At 34.1% G+C, this 17,415-nt stretch overlaps 1 protein-coding gene across 23 annotated transcripts in view; it reads left to right on the forward strand.

Moving 5' to 3' along the window:
- Window positions 1-17,415, forward strand: part of TENM3 (teneurin transmembrane protein 3) — a 1,291,378-nt gene that overhangs the window by 422,978 nt on the left and 850,985 nt on the right. For all 23 annotated transcript variants that reach the window (XM_071432135.1, XM_071432137.1, XM_071432120.1 and 20 more), the window contains exon 5: window positions 9,846-9,885. The gene's annotated coding sequence lies outside the window, so the exon portion shown is untranslated. The remainder of the gene's footprint in view (window positions 1-9,845; window positions 9,886-17,415) is intronic.

Raw genomic sequence — 17,415 nt, forward strand, 5'->3', positions numbered from 1 at the left:
TGAAGGAAGCAAAGGTGTGCACCTTCCCTATTAGATGTATACAGTCCATGGACACTCACTCAATTATTCTTATGAAGGTCATATTTATTCCTTGTTTCTATACATTTAGAGTACTTCCTGATTCTTATTGTTTGCCATTCATGCTTTATGAGGAAGAGGAAGTTGCCTTTTTCTGATACAAGCCTAATTATTGTCATCCCTGATTGATCACATCCTACTCTTACTAAAGTAAAATGCATTCTGGAGAGGCTCCTATAGTGAAACAGCCATATATTCCCATGTTGCCTTTGTTTTATTTATTAAGTAACACTTTACAAAGTGCCTTCTACCATTGCATGTTAGCACTGGTTTCCTGGCTTTTAGGGAGTAAGATGTTGCTCATGGTAGCAAATATCTCTTGATTTAAGATGAATCTAAAGTGACTATGAGTGGAGGCAGAACTCGAAGTTTGAACTTGCTAATATACAGTTATCAAATTAAAATGTGGATGTTCCATAATAGCTTTTACTTACAATTGTTTTCAGAAACACAGTGAAATTCTTCCAAACTGTATTTTTTGCACTTGCAGCAAGTGTGTCTGTTTGAATACATTAGCCATAAATAAGTGACTACAGTTAATTTAAAAGCAGCAAAGTTAGATGAAAGTAAGAAAATGGGTAAATCCAGAATTAAGTTATGAACTGAATTAAAGAAGCTAATTGGGCCCATTTCATTCAAGGAAAAAGCTTTTAAAAAAATAATCAGTTCACATGTTGAAGCGGAAGGCAAATGTCACTTGAAACTGCATCTTCTTTACTTTCCTGCAAGTACCTTAATTGTAACACCTTCAGACATTGACTTCGTTGGTGTCTTTCCACTTCCTTTGCAATATATAAATATTCATTAGCATAGTAATTAGAAACTTGTATTTCCCATGTAAATTGGTTCAACAAACAGGGAATAGAATAATTTTTACTGTCTCTGTCTCATTGAGTATATGAATATTTATTGAAAGTAATAAGAAGTTTCATCAGGAGAGACAGAAACATACTTATCAACAAACTGCCTATAGTAATAAAAATAAAAGAGTTCCTGGAAAATAGGGGTTAAATAGCCTTCAGGTAAAGCTGAAATGCAAAGGTAAGATTTCCGTATAATTGTTGATTGTTCAAAAAAAAATGCTATTAAGCAAAAATTGAGGAACTGGAATCTTTTCTTCTCCTTGTTTTCTGCGTTTAGTATCAGTGTTAAAGTTTACCATGTCAACAAAAAAATTAGTTCATTTGATTTTCTTTCAGACGTCATTCAAAGAATTTAAAAAATCATTTGCACAGTTCCCTAGTCTCATTTTTTTCTAATATATTGACTTCCCCAGTTCTTTGTGGGTAATATTCCTCTACTGAGTGAAAAACACAGCATATATTAAGTCAGAAAATTTAAGGTAACAGGTAACAGAAGGCATCCTTAATACTGCCACAACATCAGAAATCAGTATCACAAGCTTTTAAACAAAATTGATCTTCACATTATGTATGGCCTTCAAAAGTAGAGACTGTTGTCAGATCATTTTTGTGGTACAGTATTCTTATCCCATGTAATTTAACATAGTTTAGGCCAATTGTATTGGCAGAAAACTGCATAAAGCAGTTTATTTATTTCTCTAGCTTTTTAGACCAAGGTAAGATCAGGTGTATGGTAGTGGTTTACTTTATTCTGGACCCTTATAATCTTTGGGTTGAATTATAGATGGAACTTGGTGTAGCCCTTTGAGGATATAAAAAAATCCACATGATTATGTTTTTGATCAGCAAGCAATAAATACAGAAAACTCAAAGAATGAAAAAGACAAGAGGGCAAAGAGGATTTTGTATTTTTTAAGATATGTATTGTACATTTTTTCTTTACACATGTACAGCAAATGGAAAGGTGACTTCTGATAGCTCATGGGTCATATACCTGAAAGCAACGGTTGCAACTAAGTCAAAAATCTGGCAAGGTTTTTCCTTTGGCAGGAAGAGACATTTTTCCCTAAAAAATAAAATTAAATTAAATGTATGAGTACTTACAGAGGAACATTCAAAAACACTTTTAAAGTCCTAGGGGAGAAAAAGATCTGTAAAAATGATTAATGATTATCAGGCATAAAATAAGTGTTTTTAAGCTCTGTCAACTTTGCTTTTCTAATGAGGACTTAACTGCTCCCCAACTCCTTAATCCAAGCTGTGTTTTGTATTTCATTTAATCAATGCTTTGTATAGAGACAGTTACCATCATGGTAACCTTTCAGATCTTGTGTTTTGGCATCTCGCAGATTTCGTATGCGAGTTGGGGGCTCAAGGGAAGCACATTTAACTGAAATGTCCAAGTACAATTTAGTGTGTGATGTAGGGTTATAGAACTCCTCTCAGACTTGCTTATTGTTGCAAAGAGAGCCTTTGTAATTACTGGGGGATTATGGCAGAATATGAAAGACCTTGAAAGCGGCTTTCGTGAAGATCAGGAATGTGTTCTGCACAACCTCTGAAACAATCAGCTAGAGTAGTGAAGCAGAAGTATATTAAAATGTGAAGAGTTCAGTGAAAAGGTCCTGATAGAAACACCCAATTAAAGAAATCAAAACTGATATTTCAGAGTGTGAAAGATTCTCACTTTGGTAAGAAAAAAGAGCCTTAGAAGAACCAGAAATGAGATGACAGTACAAATACAGTGGCTTTTTCCTCTTTTTTCTCAGCAACAAAAGTAACAAAATTTGAGTTTAATGGTATATAATTAAGGAGAACGAAATTGATGTTAGTTGTGCTGGTACACTGCTCAAATTATTGTGCGAGATTGAGACCAATTCTTTTTTTCATATGTATAAGTGAGTGAAAAATTTTGGATAAGAGTATGGTGCAACACACCAACCATCTTATTATATTTCACTTCTTAATTAGGTTTCTTTACCTAATTATGTTTTTAGTCACAAAGCATTACTGTGTGGTTTTTGAACTAATATCTCACCAAAAAAGTTTAGGTTTTTCTATACCAAGCTGTATATTTTTACTTTGTCCTTCTCTATTTCAGAGTTAAAAAACATCAAAAGCAGTACAATGAAAAAAATAGTCTGCCTGAGAATTGTTGGTGAGATTTTTGTTGATGTATGAGGTTTTTATTTCAGATAAAATGTTGTGCCCAATCATGATTATGGAGGATTAAGCCATAAACCTTCTTTTCTGTGATGGAAGCTGCCTTGCCTGGCACTGAGTTTTCCATTACTGCTTTTTTTCTTCAGTGATGCTGGAGTTGAGGCAAGTTTAGGTGAAATATTTTTCAGTAGTGAGCAGGTAGAAAAATCATAGAGTGCTTTTGGAAAATTAGATCTGTGAATGTAACAAATACACTTGTGAACTGAGTTTTTTAACGGAAGTAATTAGCAAAACCTTAATCCTTTCCAGTTTGCTTACATATTGAATGTATTATGATATTTTCACTTTATGAGTATTTCTGAATAACATGATGAGAAACACTTTTTGTTATGATTTGTTTGATAGTTTTGCTACAGTTTGATCCATAACATATTAAAAAATATTTGAAGCCTGCTTGGCAATATTTTTCTTCTGTAAAATACTTGTTAGGTAGTTGAAATAAAATTCTACAAGTGTATCAGGTTATCCTTTATGTGAAAGTACTTTTAGATCACTGCACATTTATAAGCAGCTTTGTACAATAGCCAATAAAATCCAAATAACAATTCCCACTATTAGCAACATTGACACCTGCTCCAACTGTCAGTCATAAGAGGATGATCTTCCCCATAATACCTCCTGTTTACATATCTGAGCTAAAACCAACATTAATGTTATTAGCACACAACACTTTTCAGTAATTCTTCATTTTACATTACACATCAAAAATACTCTCATAAAGCATATTTATATTATTTTCTTTTTGAGTCAGTTGAAAATTAGGAATTTCCAACACTATAACTTTATTCCCCCTCCCTCAAGACATTTAACTAAAAATGTATGAATTTCTTAACTAGAAAAGATGTTTCACTTTTTTGAAAGTGCTGAGGGGAGAATCTAACATGGGAATCATAAAAAGTTAGACTTCCCACAAGAAACAAAATTTATGCAAATGAACATGTTCATTGGCAAAAAGCTAGATTAAAAATATATATATATATAATTTACTCTTGTTGTTAGCTGGGAAATTTGAAAATATTTTATTATTTTTGCCTGCCCTCATATTGTGAAAAAAAAAGTGCTATGTGAAAGCAGCAGCATATTCTTACATTCTCATTAAGATTTAAATAGTGACTGTGTGTACTTTTAAAGGCCAGCAGACAATAATACTGTGTAGGAGTGGCCAAAGAATGAGTATTTCTGAATATGTAACATTTTGTACATATGTAACATATGTAACATTTATATATTAGGCAAATTAAATTATTGGAGTGATTGTATTAAGCTATTTCAAATTTAATTTTTCAACTTCACCAACCTTTTTCTGTTGAATCCCACTTTGTGTTTGAAAGATTTACATCCAGTTAACTTGTCATTGATATCCATGGAACTTCTGAATGCTGTCAGGAAAACATGAAGGTTTTAGGAGAGAAGTATTGGTAATGAAAGAAAAATAAGATTTAAATAATGTTTGGGTAAGCAATGAGTCCTTAGATCAGTGTTGATGGCAAGTACTCAGGAATTCAGGTTTACTTTTCTGATTTTCAATAAAATTATTAAGCTTCTCATAAAATAGACTCAAATGTGTGTTTGGAGACCCTATAAAATAAATGAAATATAAAAGACTGCATTTAAATAGGGGGCTGACACAAATGATATAAGAAATAGGAAAATACTAGCTCCAGATAAACTATACTGAATTCTTTTGTGTCAAGATATGATCTCCAGAAAAAAAAAAAAAAATAAAAGAGCATAATCATTGCTTTCTTATAAAAAGTATGATGAATATACTCTGAACAATTTGAAATGTTAAGTGAGCTCCTACTATATATTTCTGTCTCATCCCATAGAATTTTAGAATGTAATTCATAGTATAGTTCTTAAATGGCAATTAATCTTAACTCCACAAGGATTACCCTGTATGTGTACACTATATGTACAGGGCAGCTTCATACATGCAAAAAAAAATTCAGTCTTTAATTGGGAGTCTAATCTGAGCCTGCAAGGAAGACAATGTTTTGCATTAACTATCTGAATATAGCTCTAGTGAATAAATTGATTGCTAGCAATTTAAAAAGCTGTCAAAATTCAGACTGAATTTGTGATGACTTTATTTTTTTGGTTTTGGAACAGGAATAGATTCACAAAACTAGTGAAGAGATAACAACTGTTTCTCTTCATCTTCCCATCTCCACCCACTCACCTCTACCCCCCAAAAGCTGAAGATCTCACCATATGTTTTTTAATGCAGTAACTCCCATATATGGGAGACTAGGTTTTAAGCCCTTCCCCCTGACTGAGATTTAAACCTTTATTTTCTGCCTTCCATGGGAACCACCTAACCACTGGATATTCTTCAGGGGTATGCTCTCACCTGAACTATCTGAACTGCTACTTTGACCGAGCTGTGTGCCTCCCAAGTGAGTTCTTTAACCGCCAGACCAAAGAGTCATTCTCTCTCTTTGACTCAGTATTTAGATAATCCATGCAGAACAGCTTTTTCCATGGGGATCGAGAGAAGCCAATTATAGATTTCTCACTGGTTTAAGAACTCTTTTGGGAATGTGAAAATGTGGGTTCAAGAATGTGCAGACAAGGTCTTGAACCTGATTGTCCCACATTGTATATCAGATGAGGCCCTAACCACAGAGCTATTGAATAAGTGAAGAGAGGGGGGATTCTCTTTACTTCCATGAATGATTTACAAAGAGCATGTAAGCCTAATCTTTCATTTCCAGTTCTTTAGTTTTGTGTTTAAATCGCTTCTGAAGAGTTGCCTGTGTCTCTGGAAGGTACACAAATTAATGACTGGAGAAAAATGCTACTTTTGGGAACGTAGGAGGATAGTTCTTCCCCATGTTTTTTTGTTTCTAAATATTTCCTGACTATTTCTGTCAGTTCCAAATGAAATCAAAGTATGGTTTTCTTTGTCCCTAAAAGAATAATTTTAGTTGAAGTGTAGGGGCATTGTAGAGGAGGGGGAAGATGACTGGGTTTTTTTCAATACCCTTTTTGTAAAAAATCCTAACTGAAAACACTTTACATAATACTTAAAGCTTTCTATCATATGCTTCTATGTGTCCTAGCACTTCCCAATTCAAGAACCTGTACTGAGCTGAACTATCATGCCTCTATTAAGAAGAAGTAGTAGAACTTGCTGGCCACAAGTGCTTATTTCAATTCAGACACAAGGATCAATATGAAAGAAACGTTGACCATTTATGAAATGAGTCATTTTTCTCTACCTTTTACAGTGCCAATGGATGTGAGGAAAAGCCAGAACAAAGTATAGGGGTTTTTTTCTTTGTTTTTTTTAATGGAAAAAATCAAGCTAGAAAAATCTTACCTGCAAAGGTCAGCTGTTGATCTCTTGCAGGAAAATGTCTTAGTAGTAGTGTACAGATACAGAATACATCGTCAAATCTTCACTGAGTCATACAGAAGGTTCTTTGGTATCAGTTGTGAAACCCAGAGTTCCCAAGTCTTAATGTAGTGAATGATTTTCCCTTCCTTTAGAACAGTAAGAAAGGACAAGAATGGTAACATGCACTTCCTTACCTAGAAAGAACGCTTGGTGTTAATCTTGATTTCCCAAGCTTTTACTTTATATCAGTGGAGTAATGGTCAAGAGCACAGTGTCCTTCCTTTTCCTAGAGATATACACTAGAATGATCAAGACACAAGCTGAATACCAAGTCTAGTTCCCTAAACCTTCGTGCCTAGTTTTCTTCAGCTCTCCCTTTCAGAAGTTTACCCAGGAAAACAAAATCCATTCCTTTTTTGATTATACATATTCACAGAAATTCACCATGCATTTCATGGGGGAAGGGAATATTCTCTGTACATTAAGGTGGTTATGCCATAGTAGGTGTTTAGGCAGCCCTGATGCCCTCACTTTAAATGAGGAGACAGTTTTGAAATATCTGATAGATTTGTGTTGCTTGTGCTTTTTTATGAAATGCTGATAGGAAAAGTGCTTGAACTCAGAGTTGTTCACATGTGTTGTTTCTCCCAAAATAACACATATTTCTGGAAGACTTCTAACCAGAACACCCAAAGATACCAACATTGTTTCTGGAAGAGTCAGGTGTATTTGCTAATTTTTACTTTCTTGCTTGACATTGTATGTTATACATGTTGCTTTGTATCTTCTTTTGCAAAAAGATATAGTGCAATGTTCAAGCAAAAGCTATTGCTAATAGAACATTCTGAATTCTATTTTTAATTAATCATCTGTCTTTCTTGATAATGCTGGACCTTCTTAGTCCAGAAAAGTAAACCTAATTTCCATTATAGAGAAGTTGGGATATTTCAGCCAATGTTTTATTTTTAAGACTGAAAATTATTTCTGACCTACAGAAGTAAAAACAATCATAAAATATAAATAGTCAGTCTTTATTTCTTTCCTCTGACCTGCACATTCTTAGATTTAAACTGTGTATTAAAAATGGTAAGAATTTTGATAATAATTCTTCTGTGTGTTCTGTTTCATGTTTAAGAATCTTCTCTTACTTTATGGATTTCACAAAATAAGAAAAAATGAATTTAGCAGTATTCAAAATAAGCATTCAAGATACAAATCTTTAAAGTGATTCTCCATTCATATAAAGCAGATGCAAGTATGAAGCTTTAGTACATGAACAACTTCTGCACTGCATGCAGGGTTTGATGAAACCTGTAACCTGACTGTGAGGTCAGCAGGGCACACAAACCTAGGTGTGTTTCTTCTGTCCTGCCCAGTCAGCACAGTAGGTGAGCTCACTGGCAGCTGCAACCAGATGCAAAGTTAACAGAAACAAAGGAGGAGAAGGTGCTGGAGAGATCATAAAGTGATTTTTTTTCAGTGATTTTTTTTTTCTTTTTTTGTTTTTTTCACCCCCGCAAAATTTCTTTCAGGGCATCCCTCAGCCTTAGCTTGTGTCTCAAGATTTCCTGCAGTTAACTCCCACCTGGTACACAATTTGTATTCTGTATCAAATCTGTGTCTTCCAACCTAAGTATTGCACTGGCAGTGTTCAGATAAAACTTTCTTCAATAACAATTGCCACCTGAAATTGTTTTCTTACTTCATCTCATGTCAGAAAACTAAAATTGATGCTCAGGAACATAAAAAAACCAAAATAAAACAAAAAAACCCCCAAACAAACAAACAAAAAAACAAAAAAAAAAAACCACCACTAAAAAACCAACAAGAACAAAACAAACCCAATTCAAAACCCTAAACAAACCCCAAAGTGAAAGTCTTGCAAACATGGGAACATTTCCTGGCTTGTTTTTCTCAATACCAAGGAAAATCTCAAGAATGAAAAATGAAAATATGAAATAATAAATAAAATAGCTTAATTATGCATTTTTCACAAAAAATATGTGAAGCACATATGAAGAACAAATAATTAAATTTCATAAGTAAGAAATTTTAAAAAATGTATTACTGGTCTTAGCATTAGTTCATCAGGTGCCTTTACTTTTTTGCTTCAGAGCCCATAATTTGGATGTGATGGAGCCTTATGTATTTCTCTGGTTTCATGGCATTTAATAGATGAAGTTATTCTCCAATTAAATGAATATTTTCCAAAATGAGTTCCAATCCCATAAATATGAAACAGTTGGAATAATAACACTCAGTGCTTGAGTTAGCTTTTCATTTATGGACTATTGAAGGATGTTGAAGTACATAGATATTTATTTTCTGTGAAATTATGCTTAGATTCAAGAGAAGTGCTCGTTCACTTAAAAAAGTCTTGCTCAAACAGTAAATTATTTTGGTCTCAAACAAGAAAGTGGGAATATATGAAAAATGCGACTTTAATAAAATATTTCTAACAAGGCCTTTTAAAGTGGTTTATATAAAGCAGACAAATATTCACCCTTTCTAGAACTGATCTACTGCTGTTAAAATCATGAATATTTTTCTTTTGTACTTGCACTTTTTTTCTTTTTCTTATAAAAGTGGAGCAGAATCCACATTCACCTTGAATGTAGAACTGAGACTTTCTATTACATATTCCCTGCCTGGATGTCACACAAGGGCCACTTAAGTCACTTCAGCACCAGTCAGAGATGTTCAGAAACACTTCTGAGTGCTTTAATTGTTCATCAAGACCTAACCCTTTGAACATTGCTTTAAGGCATATTGGCTCTGCTCTTGAGTCACTGAAGCAAAATTGGAGCATCTGGATGCAGTGTCAAAATAGCCCAGGGAGCTCCGGTGCAGCACCCAAGTGGATAATCTCAACACAGAAGACAAACACTGCATTAGTGATTGCCAGGAGGCTACAGTTCATCTTCCTCTGAAATACAATACAAGAAAAGTTAAAGGATGATACTTTCTTCTTTGTATCTTCTGTTGTGTGAACAAAGAATCAAGCTGTGTTTTGATGTTTTGTCAAGTGTTTGGCAGCATTTTCAATTCTTGTTTGCCCTACTAATCCACTGATTTTTCTTTTCTTTGGACAAAGCAATGAATGTTTTTTACAGTTTATGCTGTGTTGGATATGTTAGTGCAAAAGAATGAATCCAGTCAATGACGTTGCCTTTGAATCAAAGTATTGAATCAAAGTAGAGGAAGAATGAGTATGATAATATTTTAGTTGCCTATTAGTACTATAACATTTAATTATGCTTTCTTTACTTGTACTTAAATTTTTTATAATTCTGTGACCTATGTGAAATAATAATTTTTTGCTTTGTTTGCTTTCACAGATGGCAGCAAAACTGTGTTCCATTGATTGAAAAGAGCATTGTAAGTAACTCTTTTTGTTTCCCCTGTTGAATTAGGCATCACATTTTATTTTTCTAAATCTACTAAATTTTTATATTGTGGATAAAACTGACTTCTTCCTTGAAAACTGGTGAACAATTAATACTCTGTGAGAGCCTGTGAGACATCTGGCATGTGGCTACAGATACAATTCCCAAGCCAGATTTCTTTTGCCATCGGCAAGAATAGTTTATGTAAGGCTTAGGCCAACGGGTCAAGAAATATAAATGCAGAAGCATGCTAAACATACCACCTGACATCAGGCTTTTCCTGGAACATGGTTGATCTGTAGAGTGCAGACCAGAATGAATACGGCAGTGCAAAACTAGGGCACAGCAGCACATACAGTCTGTTTCCTGACTTCTTGATTTTCTGGCCATGCATCTAGCATTCTGTTCATATATGTGTACAAGTGAAACTAAATACAATCAGAAGCATAAGACTGATTTGATGATTTACTATTTTTATTTGATTCAGATAATGCATTCAGATTGCATTATATATATATATATGTACATAGAACCCTAACATGCAGTAAAATAATTTGTTCAATGATACTACAAAAAATTTCTGCTAAGCACTCTGCTTCACACTACTATTCAAACTGTTCACACTACTCTTCTAAATACATTAAGAAAATATATTCCATTTGGAACATGTCAAGTAAATGGCTAACACTTTTTCTAGCATGTCTAGCTGCCATTAATTTAGTTAGTATTCATTGTAATTACACTCATCATAATGAATTAATTTAGTATTAATGTGAATATTATACAACTTTTTAGACAATCCATTATAATTCAGCAATAATTAATGTGCATATTAAATGAAGTGTTACTACTTAGTGCTATGATAAAGCCATGTTGTTTCATTTGAAAAGCTTTAGAGGAAGTTACGTTTAATCTCATTGGTATTCCAATTGTTGCCAGGAGATATTTTTCAATGGCAAAGGGCAATTATCCTTGGGAGACTTGTTAACTTTTCAGTGAGATTCCATTTTTGCACTTGTCTACTGATTCACTTATAAGATACTGGCATTTGAAGCAAGATACTTCACGGACACAATAATGCAAAAAACTCATTGAACTATCGTAAAAGCATGAAAAATTTCTGACACTTCAGACAGTATCCAATAAAAGATGCCAGAGTTTATAAGTGAAGTCCTGTAGCACTTACGTTTTATGATTCTTCTTCCCTTCTGCCCTCCAAGAGTAATGCACAATTGAGAAGCAAGTATTTTAAATGTATCACACATCAACAGGATTAGGTGCCTCAAAGGCATCCATGGCCACTTCAGGCAGCTGTCTAAAAGTAATGACATGGGGGAACATAGCAAAAGAAGAATGCCCATATTGGATTAGGGTAAGAATTGTCTGGACAGCATCCTGTCTCTAGGCAGTGATTATAAATATATGCCCAGCAAAGGGTAAGAACTAGAAGTAGATTGCCCAGCCTCCAGTAGTTTTAGCTGATGAAATTTCATCAGATGTATGTGGTTTCTAAAGATCAAAATTTTGTTGTATTTTGGTTCCCTGTATCTACTCCCACAAATCTGTTCAAGTCTTAGAACAAGTATGAGTTGTATGGGTCTACTACCCTGTTCATTTTGTGCATAAAGAACTTTTTGTTGTTGTTGTTTTGAATGTGATTTCTTCAATCTTAATTGGAATCTACCCTGTATTGGATTTGATTGACCTGTAGTCAATCCATTCCCTGTATGACACCAGTGATTTGTCAGCCTCATCTATATCCTTCTTTGGAGATAGTCTCCTCAAGAGAAGTATCCTACTCTGTGTAGAACCTGTTCATCTTTCTTGCCCTCTTTTGGGTTTTGCACGCTATCCATTGCTTTCTAAGTGTGAGACATTCTTAGGTTTATACTATTTCAAAATCATTCTTTCAGCTTTTCCTTCTTAGTTTCTTACTGAATACCAATAATGAATGGTTATACAACTATGGGCTCATTTCTCCATGGTGACTGTCAACTCTAGGCCCACTATGTTAAAATTCCCACCTTCCCTCACCCTCTCTTGTGTACCATTTTACATTTATTTGCAGGGCATTTATTCCGCCATTGTTTTGCTCATCACTCAGGCTTGCGAGTACAGAATTTCTGGAATTCTACGCTGTCTGTCCTTGTCCTGGCTAACTCAAATAACTCCAATCAGGGACACTTTTCACCAGCCCTCATCCCTCTTCCCAGATTATTTATGAATGTTGAACAGCACAGGCCCTAGAAAAACTCTTTGAAAAAGTCCAGCAGCAATGTCTATCAATTTCAGGAACTGGATCTTTCCTCTCTACTACTTTGCTTTTAAAGTCTCATTTATAAATATCTGCCTTCTTACCTGCTTACTTTTTATAATAGCCTTTGTTGAGAAACTTTAAGAAAAACCTTCTGCAAATCCAAGGTAGACTCCTACTGAGCAACTCCAGGCAACCAAATCTCTCACATTCATGTGTCTGTTGAAGGAGAAAAAGTGCTTCAGTAGTTCTGCAGAGGAATATTTTCCTTTACTAAAGCCGTCTTCACTTGTCCAAAATTTAGCATATTTATCAACTGTCCAACTTGAGTTTTGTATTATAATTTATACTGACTTGACCGATATGGACTTCAGTATATTTAGGTCTGACAAAATACACTTTTTTTTATATCTGCTTTTTTAACTTTACATTAAATTTTATTTTCACTGCAGGTACATCTTACAGTTCTCAGTACCTTTGCAATTCTAACATTGCATTAGATGTGAGAGATAAATGCACCCTCGCTTGTCAATAAGATGTATCATTTATGAATTTCTTATAACTGTTTAGTGAATACTATCTTTCTAATAATTTGTTACTATTCACTTTCTTATCATTTCCTTTCTGCAAGCTGATGTTCCCACTGAGAGTTATTAGGATACATTATTATACAGCAAGCAATCTTTACCTGTAGTTTTACAAAATATGTCAATGTCATGCTGATTAATAAGAGTTCACCTTATCTATGAACTTCTGACTTTGTTTCTGCTGATATGTTTGACCTTGGGCTTAACCTATGCACGTCTCATTTCTGTTGAATTTTACAGATCACACGTAGGCCGGGCATTCTTATTTATTATTTCACACTTAGGAAAGGAATTAAATTTTTCTATCAAGTAGTGCATTAATAAAACAAATGTTAATAGTTATGAAGTAACTATTATTATGAGAGAGAGAATTAGAAACTATTTGGGACCACCCTAGATCTTTAAAAAAGTTATTTTATTACTTCAGAATAATAAAAAATATTAAAACAAATGGTTTTGTAAACTAACTTTTTTCCAATTGATGTATTAATAGGGAATTCAAATTAGTTAAAGTAGACCAGCACAGTCACTGCAAGCACTGCCCCCTTGTTGAACTCAACAGTTGTCACGTGTGAAGGGTTAATGAAATTTTTGTCCTCTTTTTGTGTGGCAATATTTTCTGTCTTTCCGGTGTCAAAGTATCCATCTCCCTTTCTCAGGCAAAATCAATTCACCCAGTAGCTAGCTTCCTGCTTCTGTATAAAGGATGACTGCAGCATTAAACTTTAAGTAGCTCAAATCAGGTCTAATGATGCTCAGCTACATAATGTTTAAGTTAGCATGTTCAAGGCTTGGCTTACTCAAGTAAACCAGATAAGTCTGTTCTCAGTACCGCTTTTGCTATTGCTGCATGCCGTCCAGGTTTCACTGTCATCAAGACCTTTTCGGTTTAGATATGACCTTAGACCTCCTCTGTGGTGGTCTACTAATTCTTTCCTACAGGCTAATGATACTTAGTTAAAAGTAGTCTTGTCTACCTTATCATTATTCCATAACATGCCATTACAATATTTTTTTCATTAATTAATGATCCAAAGTATTTAGATCCAGTTACTGTTAGGGACTTATGATCCTGTTTGCAGACATACCGAACTCCAGTGCTTGAAATGAAAAGGGAAGTGTCGACTCAAAATTGTTGTAAGGATACCATTACTAACACATAGAGCTGGTCAGTGTTTTCTAAAATGTTCAAACCTTTCATTCTGGTTTTCCTAAATAGATGGTACTGTATTTAAAACTCTATTTGTCCTTTCTTGTAGGGATGAATGCTGTTTCTGACTATCTTGACAAGTGGCAAAACAAAAAATTAAAGTTTCAATGACAAAATTAACAGCATTCAGGTTTTTTTTGTGGAAAAAACAGGAATTTTCAGGAACAATTATATTGTATTTCACACATACTTTGGGGGCATTCTCTATGTGGTTTGTACTAATGCTTATTTTGTGGCACACACAAATAGATGTTCAATCTAGGTTCTCTTCTATGTTTCTGGTATGGACTAGCTGAGATAGATAATAAGAAGGCTTTTCTTTTTTGTCTGATGTGTTAATTTGTATTTTTTCAGGCAATAATCTTTTTTTTTTAAGAGATACGTGGTATTTGCTCATCTTGTTTCTGTACATTTGCAGATTTGGTGTCACTCTAGCATTTGTTCAATTGGTGCATTATTCAACTTTTGCGACCTTTTAAGTTCTATGTTCGTATTCACAGGTTTTCTTTTCATGACTGATACTGGTGTTTTCCTTTCTAAGTACCTTCATGGTGGCTGTTCTGGAGCTGTCCTTGGGGGAAATGGGATTAATTCAGTGGAGATTGGTCTCTCAGTGGTACATCTGGTTCTTCTTTTACAATAGAAATATGGAGAAGTGCCTATGCATGAATGCTCATGAAGAGTATGTGGAAATATATGAATTCAGCTCTTAATCCAACTAAAATATATTTAAACTGTGGTAGTCCTGAATCAATTTAATTTAAAGGAATTCTAAGGAGCCAGGCTCTGACTGGGATCCCAGCAAGGAGGATCAGATTGCAAGTTGCATGTTGTGTGCCCAGTGCTTGAGCATTCTTAGGAATTGTGTCCTATTGCTTTCACTTAAGCTTTGCTTTTCAAGATTAGGACCTATCTCAGTAAAGGAATTAAAAAATAAGTGCCTAAAGACACATATTCTGGAGATATGCAATATTCCACACTTCAGCCCAGAGCCCTTTTCTGTAGTATTGTTTAAGCTCTCAGAAAAATAGTATTTACAATGAGAACCTTTAACACCTTTTTGCCATGTTTGCTGGCAGGCACTGATTTAATGCTAATGTGACAGCTAAGATTTTAGTGAGAGACCCTTTTATTTCTCTAAGAGAAGTGTTACACATTCTGAAAACCAGACAGATTTTTCTGGCCAGTGTCTCCTCACATTTGTGCCAGTAGGGATTTGCTGACTACCCAAATTATCTTTCACAGGTTAGCACATGTCTATCTTATGCAGAAATGTTTATCATCCTTTTTGACATTTTTCTAAATAGTCATACTTTTTTAAATAAATAAAACAGACTTTGTTGTTGTTAATAAATGGCTATGTAATGTTCCCCCAAAAAACTGCCAGACATATAAAGCAAGACATCAATTTAGGATGAGCTTGCATTCTAGCAAATAAAATTGTATTTCTTACAAAATATATTCACAATTGGCAGTAAAAACTTCTTGGGGGAAAAAAAAAGTGAAATTACAATATAATAATCTCAATAACATTTATAATGTTACAAGTGCTGATATGTTAAAGTAAGATCTGTTGTATTTCAAACAACTGGATGAAGTGTGTTAGGTTGTTCTTTGTTTTTTGTTTGGTTTTTTTTCAAGGAAGGCCTATTTCTGTATCTATACATATAAACTATATTGTTTCACCATACCTTTGGTCAAACAGGAATCTTTCACACCAGACCTCTACTTTTTATATAGTTCATCCTAATAGAGATTTTCAGTTTTGTATTTTTGAAATGCATAACTGCACTTCTTTAATGCATTTTGCCATTTCTTTAACCTATGTTGTAGTAGTTTCATGTGGCTATAATTGTATTAAAGGAAATATTGATGTAGAATCTGAGTGGACTCTAGAAAGAAAGTGGAAAAAGAAGAAATATAGTACAACTATATTCCTGACTTTATTGAACGAGAAATGTAGCTTTGCTTCTTGGTTTGTGTGTTCCAAAGGTCACGTATTTGCCTCAATGGAGAATTTACTTGCAGTAATTTCTGGGCTTTGGGGGGAAAATTAAAAAACCTTTTCTGTTTTCCACACTAGCCTTTAAACGCCTTAATTGAGTAAAGTGAACATCTGAACCTCTTTTATTTTACGTCCACCAATTATATTAATGTGTTTCTATTAAAAGTGATCAGTTCATTCTCATATTTAGTCAGTTATAGGGCCATAGTTATAGAAGTATATGGAGCACTATAGTTAAATATCCCTATATATTTACAGGTAATTTATTATTATGAATTAGAATCCATTTATATTTCCAAAGTTTTTGCACCTATAAGAAATGCAGATTAAATTTCCCATTTGTATGAAAACTGATATTTAGAAGTCTTACTTGATTTCATTTAGTTTCATTTCATTTCAGTTAGGCAGTGATTTGTTCATTACTCTTTTATAATTCTGCAATGTTACGTTTTTCAGAAACAGCAAATAATTTTCTGGTTTACTATTTGAGACAGAGTAGAGAGATTATTTCTGCTATTTCCACCTATATCTTCAATATTATATATCTTAATTCCTCAGTGCTGTGTCTGTAGCCAGTTATCTTGAAAAATGAGGTAAAGTACTCTTATCTGTGATAATAGTGAACTAAAACCACCATGTTTCCTGTGTTTAGCAACTCTGCTGATTTTTCTGGTTTGGATTTTTAAGAATTGTTCATTGAGCTAAACATTTTTGATAGAGATGATGGTGGAAGTTATCCATTGATCTGGGAATGGCTATGGTTCTTGCCTGTTTTTTTCAGTTATGTTTCTCAACAGGGGAGACTGTGAGAGAAAACGTTTCATTTCATAGCAAATTCCCTCATGATTAAACTCTTACCTCAGTACTCACCAAATTCCCTCATTATGAAGTTATTACAACACTACTAATTCAAGCCCCAGGTCATTATGAAACTGTTACTTTTACCTTGATGAGATAATATATCCTGAGCTGTGGATACAGTAAAATTCCTATTACACCTTGCTTCCATTATCTGAAAGGCATTTTTTACACTTATATTTAGCTTATCTAGTATTGTGATTTGGAGATTAAAAGATCTACCAGAATTTTTAACCTATGAAACAAATTCAGTGACTGCAAATATAACCTAGAAAATACCACTGCTTCCTCAGGTTAGCAGTATTCATACTTGCTTACTGTTGTTTTGTTTCAAGTGATGCATCTGCATGTGAAACTATTAGGATTCAGCCAAAACAGATACTTCAGAGGTGTCAAATGCATGAGGTGTTACTCTGCCACTCCTTGTTTAATGCATAGTTGTGTGTTCAAGCATAGCCCTCATTCAGAAGTACTGTGGAGTGGAGCCTACCCTGTGGAAACACTTGAAAATGTAAAACTACCCAGAGGTTTCAAGCTTGCAGCAGTTATCAGTCTTCAAAGGAGCCTCTGCCTCAGAATAGGGTACAAAACAAGTGGCTGGCAGTGCA

The sequence above is a fragment of the Agelaius tricolor genome, unplaced genomic scaffold (assembly GCF_023055355.1).
Source record: "Agelaius tricolor isolate 1412-34295 unplaced genomic scaffold, bAgeTri1.0.p SCAF_8, whole genome shotgun sequence".
In the NCBI taxonomy this organism is placed as follows: Eukaryota; Metazoa; Chordata; class Aves; order Passeriformes; family Icteridae; genus Agelaius; species Agelaius tricolor.